The following is a 15,342-nucleotide window of genomic DNA, read 5'->3' as shown; positions in this document are numbered from 1 at the left end:
TAGAATGTTAGTCTCAGTCACCATTCACTTTCATTGCATTTCTTTTTCCATAAAGTAAAAGTAAATGGTGTTTGAGGCTAACATTTTGCATAACATCTCCTTTGGTGTTCCAATCATATTGTAACGATTCCCTGGAACCAGGGAATCGTTACACATATGGGTTTGGAAATGAGGGTGAGTGAACGATAACAGCGTTTTTCTTATTAGGCAAACAATCCCTTTAGGCTTGGACGTGAGAAAAAAAAGTCAAAATATTAATAACTACAGTCTTCACCAACAAAAAACAGGTATAGTTTGAAAGCTTAGAAGTTCTACTTTCCAATGCATGCAGGCATTATGACCAAAACTGAAAATTCAGACAAATCAAAAGTATTCCATTTTGATAATTTATAAAATAAAATTGCAATGTACATATTATTGCAATTAGTAAAAACACCAAACTGATCAAGCAGCAATGTGTAATATGTTGTTGGAAAGCTGTCAAAGAGCAGAATACAACCAGCCTATTTGTTTTACTCACAGACAAATATATAGCGAGTATTAGCTTAGTATATTTGTTTGACAATTATGTTGGTGTTGCTTGTATTCTGCATTTTTTGTGAAAATATCGCATATCATTATTTAGAGGAGGTGATTATCTTACACACAAGTTCATTAAATGCATAGATTATGAGATAATCCACACGAAGCACAATGTTACTGTAATGGGATTGCAAATGAGGCAAATTTAATGGAAATGAGGAGGCAAGAACCGGCTTGATGATATAAATAATAGTTTTAATATAAAACTGAACCAAAAGACACAAACACACACATATGATGGAAAGCTGCCCGTAAATGCTCTCTCTCTCTCTCTCACACCACCATCCGCAGTCAGCCTTTATCCCTCTCGGAGGCTTGATTAGACTGATAAGGGGCTGGGTGTGTAGAATCACAAGCCATCCCCGCCCTCCACCCTGTCAAAGTTACATATGGCCACCAGGAGACGGCACCATGTAATTAACACAAACTCGATGCAGGCTCATTGAGTCAAAAGGCACTCATTTTGTGAAATCTCATTACTAAATCATGTCTCCATGCGATGCATACCTTTAGTCATTGTTGTTTTTGCATGTGTCATTTTTATTTTTATGTACAATTATCAGGGCTGGAGTGGGTTTCATATTCAGCCCGGGATGCCATGTCAAAGTCAGCCCACACCCAAAAAGGGGGTTGGAGGTGAAGATGATAACAATAAAACAAGATCACATCAAAAATATGCAATATATGCAATTACTTGAAAATTCTATAATTATAATTATATAATTATATGACATTCACTAAGATTTTCACTTTGTCCTAAGTCTTCATTGTATGTGTTGTCAAAATAAGAGAATGTTAAAGGGATATTTGATAATTTCCTCACCCTCATGCCATCCCAGATGTGTACTTTCTTCTGCAGAACATGAATGAAGATGTTTAGAAGAATATCTCAGATCCGTTGGTCCATTCAATGCAAGTAAATGAGAAGCGAAGAAACAGATCAATAATTAGTCATTTTTTACTATAAATCTCCATTTTCATTTTCAGCACCCTACTCTCTTTTGAATTCTACTGTTGTTGGTGATTTACATTTGCATATCGCCCCCAACTGGGGAGGGAGGAGAATTTATAGTAAAAAAATTACTTAAATATTGATCTGTTTCTCACCCAGGTCTATCATATCACATCTGAAGACATAGATTAACCCACTGGAGTTGTATGGATTACTTTTATGCTTCATTTATGTGATTTTTGAACCTTCTGAGTTCTGATCACCTTTCACTTGCATTGAAAGGACCAACAGAACAGAGCAATTCTTCTAAAAAGCTTATTTTGTGTTCAGCAGAAGAAAGAAAGTCATACACATCTGGGATGGCATGAGGGTGAGTAAATGATGAGAGACATTTCATTTTTGGGTAAACTAAGTTTATTTTAAAGACTATCTAGGCACATAATAACACTGCATAACTGTAACTGTTTATAACTATTTCAAGATGTGCAGGCTCAGACTTTAAATGGTCAGTGCTTTGTAATTTAGATCATTAAAATAGTTACAGATCCAGTGAAACAATGAAGGTTGAGTTATTGTTTTAAAATTTTTACATGCCAGTCAAAAACGTGCAATTTTATAACTATAAGAGTGAAATAAATGTCAAACTATAACACATTTGTACTTTTCATTTACTTGGAATGTCGATGTTCAAGACGAAGGCAAAATGGTTACTGTCTCTTTAAGAGAGTTTTAACGCATTATACTACATTGAAGGCACTCTGTACAGTGTGTTTCGTTGAGTTTAATCTTTTGAGAGCTGTGAAGTCCCATTATTTTCGTGTCGTGCTGGTGTTGCATCTGTATTCATTTACTTTAAGTATTCTGTTATTTTGTGACAAAAAAATAAATAATTTAGCTATTATCATTCTGCACTGCCATGGAAGAGTATTTCAGAGAGTAATTGATTGAGATTGTGAGACTGCAGTCAGTATTAAACTTGTGATGATCTTGTACCTTAAGCACGTTCATCCATTTAGCTATTAGTAGTTTATCTGTTCTCGATATATCTTCCGTGATCCTTCCCGCACTGTCAACTGAAGCGGCGCAACTTCAGCAACATCAGTTTTGTCTCTTACAGGCTACTCCCTCATTTGTTTGGGTGTGAGATAATAAAATATCGACTGCATCCGCTATAATACGGAATGCAATTATGATCCTTTAAATACCGGACATGCTTGGGAATTGTTATGTGATATATGAGGCAAGTTTAACTTGTGGACCTAACCGGCCCAATTTTTGACCGGCCCAGCGGAATTCTCCTGATCTTCCAGATTATTATGTTTTATTTGTTTGGAAAGGCTTTTGGACACATGGAGACGTTTTTGGACACTATGATACATTATATTTGTAATGCAATAACATTTGATGGCTTTGTCGTCTCAATACAAATGTTTACTCAGATACAGTTGACATGATTGGGAACAAAAGCAGTTTTTCAGAGCAGTTTTTCCTAGAGGAAAGAGAAAGTGATAGAGGGGGAATGAAAGAAAAAGAGAGCTTGCCAATTTTGGGACATCTGCCCACCAGTGACAAATGTCTCCTCTCATGCAGGAGGGCTTGTTGATGGCCATACCACTCTCTCTTTCTCTCATATACACATTCATGAAATACACACAGGCTCATTGGCATTTTGTAGCCATGCAGATCAAAGGCCCTTAGAGTTCAAGAGTCAAAAGAAAAAGAGATGTAGAAAGAGAGAGAGAGGAAAGCGAGAGAGAGAGAGAGAGAGAGAGAGAGAGACTGTAGGCAGATGGAGCCCAAACTCATGCCAGCTTTTAAACACACTCTTGACAAATGGCATGTTAAAGCACTGAGACTGAGAACAAGGGGCGGTAGAAAGGGACAGAAAAAAAGAGGTACAAATGGACTTGAGAGAGCTGCTCAAACTGTTGCCCAGGGTGGAAATAAACCCCAGAAGATTCCTGATTAATTGTAGAGTTAATGGCAAAACTGATTCTTCATGGCTAGGGCTTAACCAGTAGTTTGTGAGAGCGTTTCAGTCCAAATGATGGAACTTTCATGTACTCTATCTGGTCAGTGCTTGCCATCTTATGTTTCAATGACTTTGACCATACACATGTTTTTATGCCTTTCAAACTTAAACATATGCTTTCCTGTTATGTTTTGAACATTAGTGTTTGAATTCTGAATAATTTTTCTGATATTTTGACATATGTAACTGAATTAAGGTTATCACGCTGGCTTTCTAGTAGGTAAGACTAAAAATTACTTGGTAATGTTGGAAGCATTACAATATTTTATATCATACTGTTTGCCAAAGTTTTTGTGTAAAAGTGTTTATGAATTTATAGCTGAATAATTTTGAGCTATTAGAGCATATGACAAAATAACTGTTGTAATGTTTTGGGGGGAAAGAAAATATATTATAAAAAAGAAATACTGTATATATATATATATATATATATATATATATATATATATATATATATATATATATATATATATATATATATAAAATAATACATGCAAATAATCAAATAATAAATAAATAATAAACTAAATAAATATATTTTTCGGAAACTTATAAAATACGTTGTTAAAAATAAAATGCAATGAAAATGCTAAATGAATGAAAATGAACATTTTGGGAAGTCACGTAAAATCTGAATTACTGACCTGACTGGACCAGCTGAAAAATAATCTTTATTGTTGTGCATATTTACAGTACCTTGATGTTATCCTCCACCTCCATGTGTCCCAGGAGTTTTCCGTTGATGCTGAAAACGCAGAAGTGGCCCATGTCATAATAAATGATGCAGTGGCCCTCGGTGGAAGACAGAATAAAACGTGGCCGCATGTGGCCGCCTGGACCCTCCAAAGTCCCCATTTATAGAGTAAGTCAGACACGGACCCTCTGTTAACAAAGCATTGGAAATGTGTTTTCGAATTTTTACAGAAACAAATAATTGAATGCACGATTGAATGCATGTGTGTTTATGAGTGTGAGAGAGAGGTCTGGCTTACCTCTGCACCCACGGCTGATCAGTCTCAGCTCAGCACACACACTTGCACATGTCACCTCTCAGTAATGACCCATCAAGATTGCACGAGGAGTCACAAACACTGCTGAAAATCACACACACACACACACACGCACGCACGCACGCGACGCACGCGACGCACGCACGCACGCACACACACACACACACACACACACAAAGTTCATGGCCAAATACAATGAAAGAAATCACATTAAAAAAATTTTTATAATAATAATAAAAACTAGAATGTACATTTCCTGAAGAAAATGTGAGTGGTGCTTGCCGTGGCAAAACTCGTCAAATAGCATTTTATAACTGCTGAGATATGTGTTTTTTTACTCGGGTGCTAGGGTACCCCCATCTGGTTGCTAGGCAGTTACCATAGTGATATTTATCAAGTCTCCTTGCTATCCTGAGTAAAATCAGTCAACCCGGAAGTGTCTACGATGTTCTGATCCAGAGATATGTGATTTGTTACTTGATTGCTAGGGTAACCCCTCCTTGTTGCTAGGCAGTTACCATAGTGATTCTAATCAAGTGTCTTTGCCATCCTGATTGAAATAAACCAACCCAGAAATCTCTACGTTTTTCTGATGCAGAGATATGTGATTTGTTACTCGGTTGCTAGGGTAATCCCATGTGGTTGCTAGGAAGTTACCATAGTGATACTTATCAAGTCTCCTTGCCATCCTGATTGAAATAAATCAACCCAGAAGTCTCTACGATTTTCTGGTGCAGAGATATGTGATTTGTTAGCCGGTTGCTAGGTTACCCCATCTGGTTGCTAGGCAGTTACCATAGTGATACTTATCAAGTCACCTTGCCATCCTGATTAAAATAAATCAACCCAGAAGTCTGTACAATTTTCTGGTGCAGAGATATGTGATTTGTGACTCGGTTGCTAGGGTAACCCCATGTGGTTGCTAGGCAGTTACCATAGTGATACTTATCAAGTGTCCTTGCCATTCTGATTGAAAAAAAACCCAGAAGTCTCTACGTTTTTCTGATGCAGAGATATGTGATTTGTTACTCAGTTGCTAGGGTAACCCCATGTGGTTGCTAGGCAGTTACCATAGTGATACTTATCAAGTCTCCTTGCCAACCTGATTGAAATAAATCAACCCAGAAGTCTCTACGATTTTCTGGTGCAGAGATATGTGATTTGTTACTTGATTGCTAGGGTAACCCCTCCTTGTTGCTAGGCAGTTACCATAGTGATTCTAATAAAGTGTCTTTGCCATCCTGATTGAAATAAACCAACCCAGAAGTCTCTACGTTTTTCTGATGCAGAGATATGTGATTTGTTACTCGGTTGCTAGGGTAACCCCATCTGGTTGCTAGGCAGTTACCATAGTGATAATAATCAAGTCTCCTTGCCATCCTGATTGAAATAAGTCAACCCGGAAGTCTCTACGTTTTTGTGATGCAGAGATATGTGATTTGTTACTCTGTTGCTAGGGTAACCCCATATGGTTGCTAGGCAGTTACCATAGTGATACTAATCAAGTCTCCTTGCCATCCTGATTGAAATAAATCAACCCAGAAGTCTCTCTGATTTCCTGGTGCAGAGATATGTGATTTGTTACTCTGTTGCTAGGGTACTCTGTTTAGTTGCTAGGGAGTGGCTTGGCAGCTGCCAATCATGAAACTCCAAAGGCTGCTTGTCAGTATGAATGATATAAACCAACTCCCATGCCTCTGTGACATTCAGAATGGAAGATATCCCTCTATGGATTTTGGTTGCTAAGGTGCTCGACAATGGTTGGTAGGGAGGGGCTAGGAAGTGTTGATGTGATTCATGATTGGCTGTTTGCTGCCCCAAGTCAAACGAGACCACCCTTGTGTTTCTATGACACTTCTATCCAGAGATATCCCTTTGATGTCTTTCATTAGAAGTCTATGAGACTTGTTGCTAAGGTGCTCTAAATTGTTGCTAGGGCATGGCTTGATAGATTCAAAATGATCCTGAGAGACTGATTGGTCGTGTGAGTAAAATGAGCCTGCCCCCTTTTCTCTATGACACTGAGATCCAGAGCTATGTTCAATACAAAATCCCTATGCAATTTCATTTCATGGGCCGTCCTACACCATTATAAGTCATTGAGGTATGCTCTTACAGAGCCTGCCAGCCTTTTCAAATGTAGCAAATCACACGTTTCTGCGAAATCCTCGCTCGGAGCTGTGATGCGTCAAATTTTGTCGCAATGTTAAGTCTATGGGATTTTTCGGCCGCTTTTTTGCCCCTGGGGCAAATACCGTACCCCCGATCGCTTATAAAAGTCATAGCACACGTGTCCTCAATAGGCCGTTCGATTTGATACCTCGTTCGTGGGTCTACGCCAAACGGTGCTGGGACGAGTTAGGTGCCGAAGTTTTGTTAAGAGATATAATAATAATAACTAGATAGGTACATTTCCTGAAGAAAATGTGAGTGGTGCTTGTCGTGGCAAAACTCGATCAAACAGCATGTTGTAACTTGAAAAGAACAAAAATTATGGTCATAAATAAATCAGCCCAGAAGTCTGTACGATTTTCTGGTGCAGAAATATGTGATTTGTTACTCGGTTGCTAGGGTAAGCCCATGTGGTTGCTATGCAGTTACCAAGGTAATACAATACATGGCTCCTTTCCATCCTGAGTGAAATAAGTCAACCCGGAAGTCTGTAGTGTTTTCTGGTGCAGAGATATGTGATTTGTTACTCGGTTGCTAGGGTAACCCCATCTGGTTGCTAGGCAGTTACCATATTGATACTAATGAAGTGTCCTTGCCATCCTGGTTGAAATAAATCAACCCGGAAGTCTGTACTCTTTTCTGGTGCCGAGATATGTGATTTGTTTCTCGGTTGCTAGGGTAACCCCATCTGGTTGCTAGGCAGTTACCATAGTGATAGTAATGAAGTGTCCTTGCGATCCTGAGTGAAATAAATCAACCCGGAAGTCTGTACTCTTTTCTGGTGCCGAGATATGTGATTTGTTTCTCGGTTGCTAGGGTAACCCCATCTGGTTGCTAGGCAGTTACCATAGTGATAGTAATCAAGTGTCCTTGCGATCCTGAGTGAAATAAATCAACCCGGAAGTCAGTACTACTTTCTGGTGCAGAGATATGTGATTTGTTACTCGGTTGCTAGGGTAACCCCATCTGGTTGCTAGGCAGTTACCATAGTGATAGTAATCAAGTGTCCTTGGCATCCTGATTGAAATAAGTCAACCCAGAAGTATCTACGTTTTTCTGATGCAGAGATATGTGATTTGTTACTCGGTTGCTAGGGTAACCCCATGTGGTTGCTAGGCAGTTACCATATTGATACTAATGAAGTGTCCTTGCCATCCTGGTTGAAATAAATCAACCTGGAAGTCTGTACTCTTTTCTGGTGCCGAGATATGTGTTTTGTTTCTCGGTTGCTAGGGTAACCCCATCTGGTTGCTAGGCAGTTACCATAGTGATAGTAATGAAGTGTCCTTGCCATCCTGAGTGAAATAAATCAACCCGGAAGTCAGTACTATTTTCTGGTGCAGAGATATGTGATTTGTTACTCGGTTGCTAGGGTAACCCCATCTGGTTGCTAGGCAGTAATCATAGTGATACTAATCAAGTGTCCTTGCCATCCTGATTGAAATAAGTCAACCCGGAAGTCTCTTCGTTTTTGTGATGCAGAGATATGTGATTTGTTACTCGGTTGCTAGGGTAAGCTCATGTGGTTGCTAGGCAGTTACCATAGTGATACTAATGAAGTGTCCTTGCCATCCTGATTGAAATAAGTCAACCCGGAAGTCTCTACGTTTTCTGATGCAGAGATATGTGATTTGTTACTCGGTTGCTAGGGTAACCCCATCTGGTTGCTAGGCAGTTAACATAGTGATACTTATCAAGTCTCCTTGCCATCCTGATTGAAATAAGTCAACCCGGAAGTCTCTATGTTTTTGTGATGCAGAGATATGTGATTTGTTACTCGGTTGCTAGGGTAAGCCCATCTGGTTGCTAGGCAGATACCATAGTGATACTAATCAAGTGTCCTTGCCATCCTGATTGAAATAAGTCAACCCGGAAGTCTCTACGTTTTCTGATGCAGAGATATGTGATTTGTTACTCGGTTGCTAGGGTAACCCCATCTGGTTGCTAGGCAGTTAAAATAGTGATACTTATCAAGTCTCCTTGCCATCCTGATTGAAATAAATCAACCCAGAAGTCTTTCTGATTTTCTGGTGCAGAGATATAGTTACTGCTAAGCGGTTGCTAGGGTACTCTGTTTAGTTGCTAGGGAGTGGCTTGGCAGCTGCCAATCATGAATCTCCAAAGGCTGCTTGTCAGTATGAATGATATAAACCAACTCCCATGCCTCTGTGACATTCAGAATGGAAGATATCCCTCTATGGATTTTGGTTGTTAAGGTTGCTCAACAATGGTTGCTAGGGAGGGGCTAGGAAGTGTTGAGGTGATGCATGATTGGCTGTTTGCTGTCCCGAGTCAAGCGAGACCACCCTTGTGTTTCTATGACACTTCTATCCGGAGATATCCCTTTGATCTGTTTCAATAGAAGTCTATGGGACTTGTTGCTAAGGTGCTCTTAATGGTTGCTAGGGCGTGGCTTGATAGCTTCACAATGATCCTGAGAGACTGATTGGTTGTCTGAGTAAAATGAGCCCACCCCCTCGTCTCTATGACACTGTGATCCAGAGCTATGTTCAATACAAATCCCTATGCCTTTTCATTTCATGGGCCGTCCTACACCATTATAAGTCAATTGGGGCATTTTTGGGCAGCTCCTGCCCCCAGGGGTGCAACTTTTACCCCATATTGAGGTATGCTCTTACAGAGCCTGCCAGCCTCTTCAAATGTGGCAAATCACACGTTTCTACTGAAATCCTCGCTTGGAGCTGTGGCGCGTCAAAGTTTGTCTCAATGTTAAGTCTATGGGATTTTTCGGCCGCTTTTTTGCCCCTGGGGCAAATACCGTACCCGATAAACTTATAAAAGTCATAGCACACGTGTCCTCAATAGGCCGTTCGATTTGACACCTCATTAGTGGGTCTACGCCAAGCGGTGCTTGGGACGAGTTAGGTGCCGAAGTTTTGTTAAGAGATATAAAAATAAAAATAAAAATAAAAATAATAAGTATGTGAGATTACAATAGTGATGCTTTGCAAGCACCACTAACTAGATGGGTACATTTCCTGAAGAAAATGTGAGTGGTGCTTGCCGTGGCAAAACTCGTCAAATAGCCTGCTTGAAAAGAACAGAAATTGTGGTCATAAATAAATCAACCCAGAAGTCTGTATAATGTTCTGGTGCAGAAATATGTGATTTGTTAGTAGGTTGCTAGGGTAACCCCATGTGGTTGCTAGGCAGTTACCATAGTGATACTAATGAAGTGTCCTTGCCATCCTGATTGAAATAAGTCAAACCGGAAGTCTGTATGTTTTTGTGATGCAGAGATATGTGATTTGTTACTCGGTTGCTAGGGTAAGCCCATCTGGTTGCTAGGCAGTTACCATAGTGATACTAATGAAGTCTCCTTTCCATCCTGATTGAAATAAGTCAACCCGGAAGTCTCTACGTTTTTCTGATGCAGAGATATGTGATTTGTTACTCGGTTGCTAGGGTAACCCCATCTGGTTGCTAGGCAGTTACCATAGTGATACTAATCAAGTGTCCTTGCCATCCTGATTGAAATAAATCAACCCAGAAGTCTCTCTGATTTTCTGGTGCAGAGATATAGTTACTGCTAAGCGGTTGCTAGGGTACTCTGTTTAGTTGCTAGGGAGTGGCTTGGCAGCTGCCAATCATGAATCTCCAAAGGCTGCTTGTCAGTATGAATGATATAAACCAACTCCCATGCCTCTGTGACATTCAGAATGGAAGATATCCCTCTATGGATTTTGGTTGTTAAGGTGCTCGACAATGGTTGCTAGGGAGGGGCTAGGAAGTGTTGATTTGATGCATGATTGGCTGTTTGCTGTCCCGAGTAAAGCGAGACCACCCTTGTGTTTCTATGACACTTCTATCCGGAGATATCCCTTTGATCTGTTTCAATAGAAGTCTATGGGACTTGTTGCTAAGGTGCTCTTAATGGTTGCTAGGGCGTGGCTTGATAGCTTCACAATGATCCTGAGAGACTGATTGGTCGTCTGAGTAAAATGAGCCCACCCCTCGTCTCTATGACACTGTGATCCAGAGCTATGTTCAATACAAATCCCTATGCCTTTTCATTTCAGGGGCCGTCCTACACCATTATAAGTCAATTGGGGCATTTTTGGGCAGCTCCTGCCCCCAGGGGTGCAGCTTTTACCCCATATTGAGGTATGCTCTTACAGAGCCTGCCAGCCTCTTCAAATGTGGCAAATCACACGTTTCTCACGAAATCCTAAGCTTGGAGCTGTGGCGCGTCAAAGTTTGTCTCAATGTTAAGTCTATGGGATTTTTCGGCTGCTTTTTTGCCCCTGGGGCAAGTACCGTACCCGATAAGCTTATAAAAGTCATAGCACACGTGTCCTCAATAGGCCGTTCGATTTGACACCTCATTAGGTGGGTCTACGTCAAGCGGTCTTGGGGACGAGTTAGGTGTCGAAGTTTTGTTAAGAGATATAAAAAATAAGAAAAATAAAAATAATAAAAATAACTAGATAGGTACATTTCCTGAAGAAAATGTGAGTGGTGCTTGCCGTGGCAAAACTCAGTCAAATAGCATGCTTGAAAAGAACAGAAATTATGGTCATAAATAAATCAACCCAGAAGTCTGTACGATTTTCTGGTGCAGAAATATGTGATTTGTTACTAGGTTGCTAGGGTAAGCCCATCTGGTTGCTATGCAGTTACCATAGGTGATACTAATACATGGCTCCTTGCCATCCTGAGTGAAATAAGTCAACCCGGAAGTCTGTACGTGTTTTCTGGTGCAGAGATATGTGATTTGTTACTCGGTTGCTAGGGTAACCCCATCTGGTTGCTAGGCAGTTACCATAGTGATACTAATGAAGTGTCCTTGCCATCCTGAGTGAAATAAGTCAACCCGGAAGTCTCTACGTTTTTCTGATGCAGAGATATGTGATTTGTTACTCGGTTGCTAGGGTAACCCCATCTGGTTGCTAGGCAGTTACCATAGTTGATACTAATGAAGTGTCCTTGCCATTCTGAGTGAAATAAATCAACCCGGAAGTCTCTACGATTTTCTGATGCAAAGATATGTGATTTGTTACTCGGTTGCTAGGGTAAGCCCATCTGGTTGCTAGGCAGTTACCATAGTGATACTAATGATGTCTCCTTGCCATCCTGATTGAAATAAGTCAACCCGGAAGTCTCTACGTTTTTGTGATGCAGAGTTATGTGATTTTTTACTTCGGTTGCTAGGGTAACCCCATCTGGTTGCTAGGCAGTTGACATAGTGATACTTATCAAGTCTCCTTGCCATCCTTATTGAAATAAGTCAACCCGGAAGTCTCTACGTTTTTCTGATGCAGAGATATATGATTTGTTACTCGGTTGCTAGGGTAAGCCCATCTGGTTGCTAGGCAGTTACCATAGTGATACTAATGAAGTCTCCTTGCCATCCTGATTGAAATAAGTCAACCCGGAAGTCTCTATGTTTTTGTGATGCAGAGATATGTGATTTGTTACTGCGGTTGCTAGGGTAACCCCATGTGGTTGCTAGGCAGATACCATAGTGATACTAATCAAGTGTCCTTGCCATCCTTATTGAAATAAGTCAACCCAGAAGTCTCTACGCTTTTCTGATGCAGAGATATGTGATTTGTTACTCGGTTGCTAGGGTAAGCCCATCTGGTTGCTAGGCAGTTACCATAGTGATACTAATGAAGTCTCCTTGCCATCCTGATTGAAATAAGTCAACCCGGAAGTCTCTATGTTTTTGTGATGCAGAGATATGTGATTTGTTACTCGGTTGCTAGGGTAAGCCCATCTGGTTGCTAGGCAGTTACCATAGTGATACTAATGAAGTCTCCTTGCCATCCTGATTGAAATAAGTCAACCCGGAAGTCTCTACGTTTTTCTGATGCAGAGATATGTGATTTGTTACTCGGTTGCTAGGGTAACCCCATCTGGTTGCTAGGCAGTTACCATAGTGATACTAATCAAGTCTCCTGGCCATCCTGATTAAAATAAATCAACCCAGAAGTCTCTTCAATTTTCTGGTGCAGAGATATGTGATTTGTTACTCGGTTGCTAGGGTAACCCCATGTGGTTGCTAGGCAGTTACCATAGTGATACTTATCAAGTCTCCTTACTATCCAGAGTAAAATCAGTCAACCAGGAAGTCTCTACGATGTTCTGATCCAGAGATATGTGATTTGTTATTTGGTTGCTAGGGTAACCCCTCCTTGTTGCTAGGCAGTTACCATAGTGATACTTATGAAGTCTCCTTGCCATCCTGAGTGAAATAAACCAACCCAGAAATCTCTACGTTTTCTGATGCAGAGATATGTGATTTGTTACTTGGTTGCTAGGGTAACCACATATGGTTGCTAGGCAGTTACCATAGTGATACTAATGAAGTCTCCTTGCCATCCTGAATGAAATAAGTCAACCCGGAAGTCTCTACTGTTTTCTGTTGCAGAGATATGTGATTTGTTACTCGGTTGCTAGGGTAACCCCATCTGGTTGCTAGGCAGTTACCATATTGATACTAATGAAGTGTCCTTGCCATCCTGGTTGAAATAAATCAACCCGGAAGTCTGTACTCTTTTCTGGTGTCGAGATATGTGATTTGTTTCTCGGTTGCTAGGGTAACCCCATCTGGTTGCTAGGCAGTTACCATAGTGATAGTAATCAAGTGTCCTTGCGATCCTGAGTGAAATAAATCAACCCGGAAGTCTGTACTCTTTTCTGGTGCGAGATATGTGATTTGTTTCTCGGTTGCTAGGGTAACCCCATCTGGTTGCTAGGCAGTTACCATAGTGATAGTAATCAAGTGTCCTTGCGATCCTGAGTGAAATAAATCAACCCGGAAGTCAGTACTATTTTCTGGTGCAGAGATATGTGATTTGTTACTCGGTTGCTAGGGTAACCCCATCTGGTTGCTAGGCAGTTACCATAGTGATAGTAATCAAGTGTCCTTGCCATCCTGATTGAAATAAGTCAACCCAGAAGTATCTACGTTTTTCTGATGCAGAGATATGTGATTTGTTACTCGGTTGCTAGGGTAACCCCATGTGGTTGCTAGGCAGTTACCATATTGATACTAATGAAGTGTCCTTGCTATCCTGGTTGAAATAAATCAACCTGGAAGTCTGTACTCTTTTCTGGTGCCGAGATATGTGATTTGTTTCTCGGTTGCTAGGGTAACCCCATCTGGTTGCTAGGCAGTTACCATAGTGATAGTAATGAAGTGTCCTTGCCATCCTGAGTGAAATAAATCAACCGGAAGTCAGTACTATTTTCTGGTGCAGAGATATGTGATTTGTTACTTTCGGTTGCTAGGGTAACCCCATCTGGTTGCTAGGCAGTAATCATAGTGATACTAATCAAGTGTCCTTGCCATCCTGATTGAAATAAGTCAACCCGGAAGTCTCTACGTTTTTCTGATGCAGAGATATGTGATTTGTTACTCGGTTGCTAGGGTAAGCTCATGTGGTTGCTAGGCAGTTACCATAGTGATACTAATGAAGTGTCCTTGCCATCCTGATTGAAATAAGTCAACCCGGAAGTCTCTACGTTTTTCTGATGCAGAGATATGTGATTTGTTACTCGGTTGCTAGGGTAACCCCATCTGGTTGCTAGGCAGTTAACATAGTGATACTTATCAAGTCTCCTTGCCATCCTGATTGAAATAAGTCAACCCGGAAGTCTCTATGTTTTTGTGATGCAGAGATATGTGATTTGTTACTCGGTTGCTAGGGTAAGCCCATCTGGTTGCTAGGCAGTTACCATAGTGATACTAATGAAGTGTCCTTGCCATCCTGATTGAAATAAGTCAACCCGGAAGTCTCTACGTTTTTCTGATGCAGAGATATGTGATTTGTTACTCGGTTGCTAGGGTAACCCCATCTGGTTGCTAGGCAGTTAACATAGTGATACTTATCAAGTCTCCTTGCCATCCTGATTGAAATAAATCAACCCAGAAGTCTCTCTGATTTTCTGGTGCAGAGATATAGTTACTGCTAAGCGGTTGCTAGGGTACTCTGTTTAGTTGCTAGGGAGTGGCTTGGCAGCTGCCAATCATGAATCTCCAAAGGCTGCTTGTCAGTATGAATGATATAAACCAACTCCCATGCCTCTGTGACATTCAGAATGGAAGATATCCCTCTATGGATTTTGGTTGTTAAGGTGCTCGACAATGGTTGCTAGGGAGGGGCTAGGAAGTGTTGAAGTGATGCATGATTGGCTGTTTGCTGTCCCGAGTCAAACGAGACCACCCTTGTGTTTCTATGACACTTCTATCCGGAGATATCCCTTTGATCTGTTTCAATAGAAGTCTATGGGACTTGTTGCTAAGGTGCTCTTAATGGTTGCTAGGGCGTGGCTTGATAGCTTCACAATGATCCTGAGAGACTGATTGGTTGTCTGAGTAAAATGAGCCCACCCCTCGTCTCTATGACACTGTGATCCAGAGCTATGTTCAATACAAATCCCTATGCCTTTTCATTTCATGGGCCGTCCTACACCATTATAAGTCAATTGGGGCATTTTTGGGCAGCTCCTGCCCCCAGGGGTGCAACTTTTACCCCATATTGAGGTATGCTCTTACAGAGCCTGCCAGCCTCTTCAAATGTGGCAAATCACACGTTTCTACTGAAATCCTCAGCTTGGAGCTGTGA

At 40.9% G+C, this 15,342-nt stretch overlaps 1 pseudogene; it reads right to left on the bottom strand.

The window, feature by feature from the left end:
• Positions 1-3,008: 3,008 nt before the first annotated feature.
• Positions 3,009-15,342, bottom strand: part of LOC127643525 (lipopolysaccharide-responsive and beige-like anchor protein) — a 116,977-nt pseudogene continuing 104,643 nt past the window's right edge.

The sequence above is a fragment of the Xyrauchen texanus genome, chromosome 5, assembly GCF_025860055.1.
Source record: "Xyrauchen texanus isolate HMW12.3.18 chromosome 5, RBS_HiC_50CHRs, whole genome shotgun sequence".
Taxonomy (NCBI): Eukaryota; Metazoa; Chordata; class Actinopteri; order Cypriniformes; family Catostomidae; genus Xyrauchen; species Xyrauchen texanus.
Note: the sequence above shows the minus strand (reverse complement) of the source record. Positions and strands in the feature narration are given on the sequence as shown.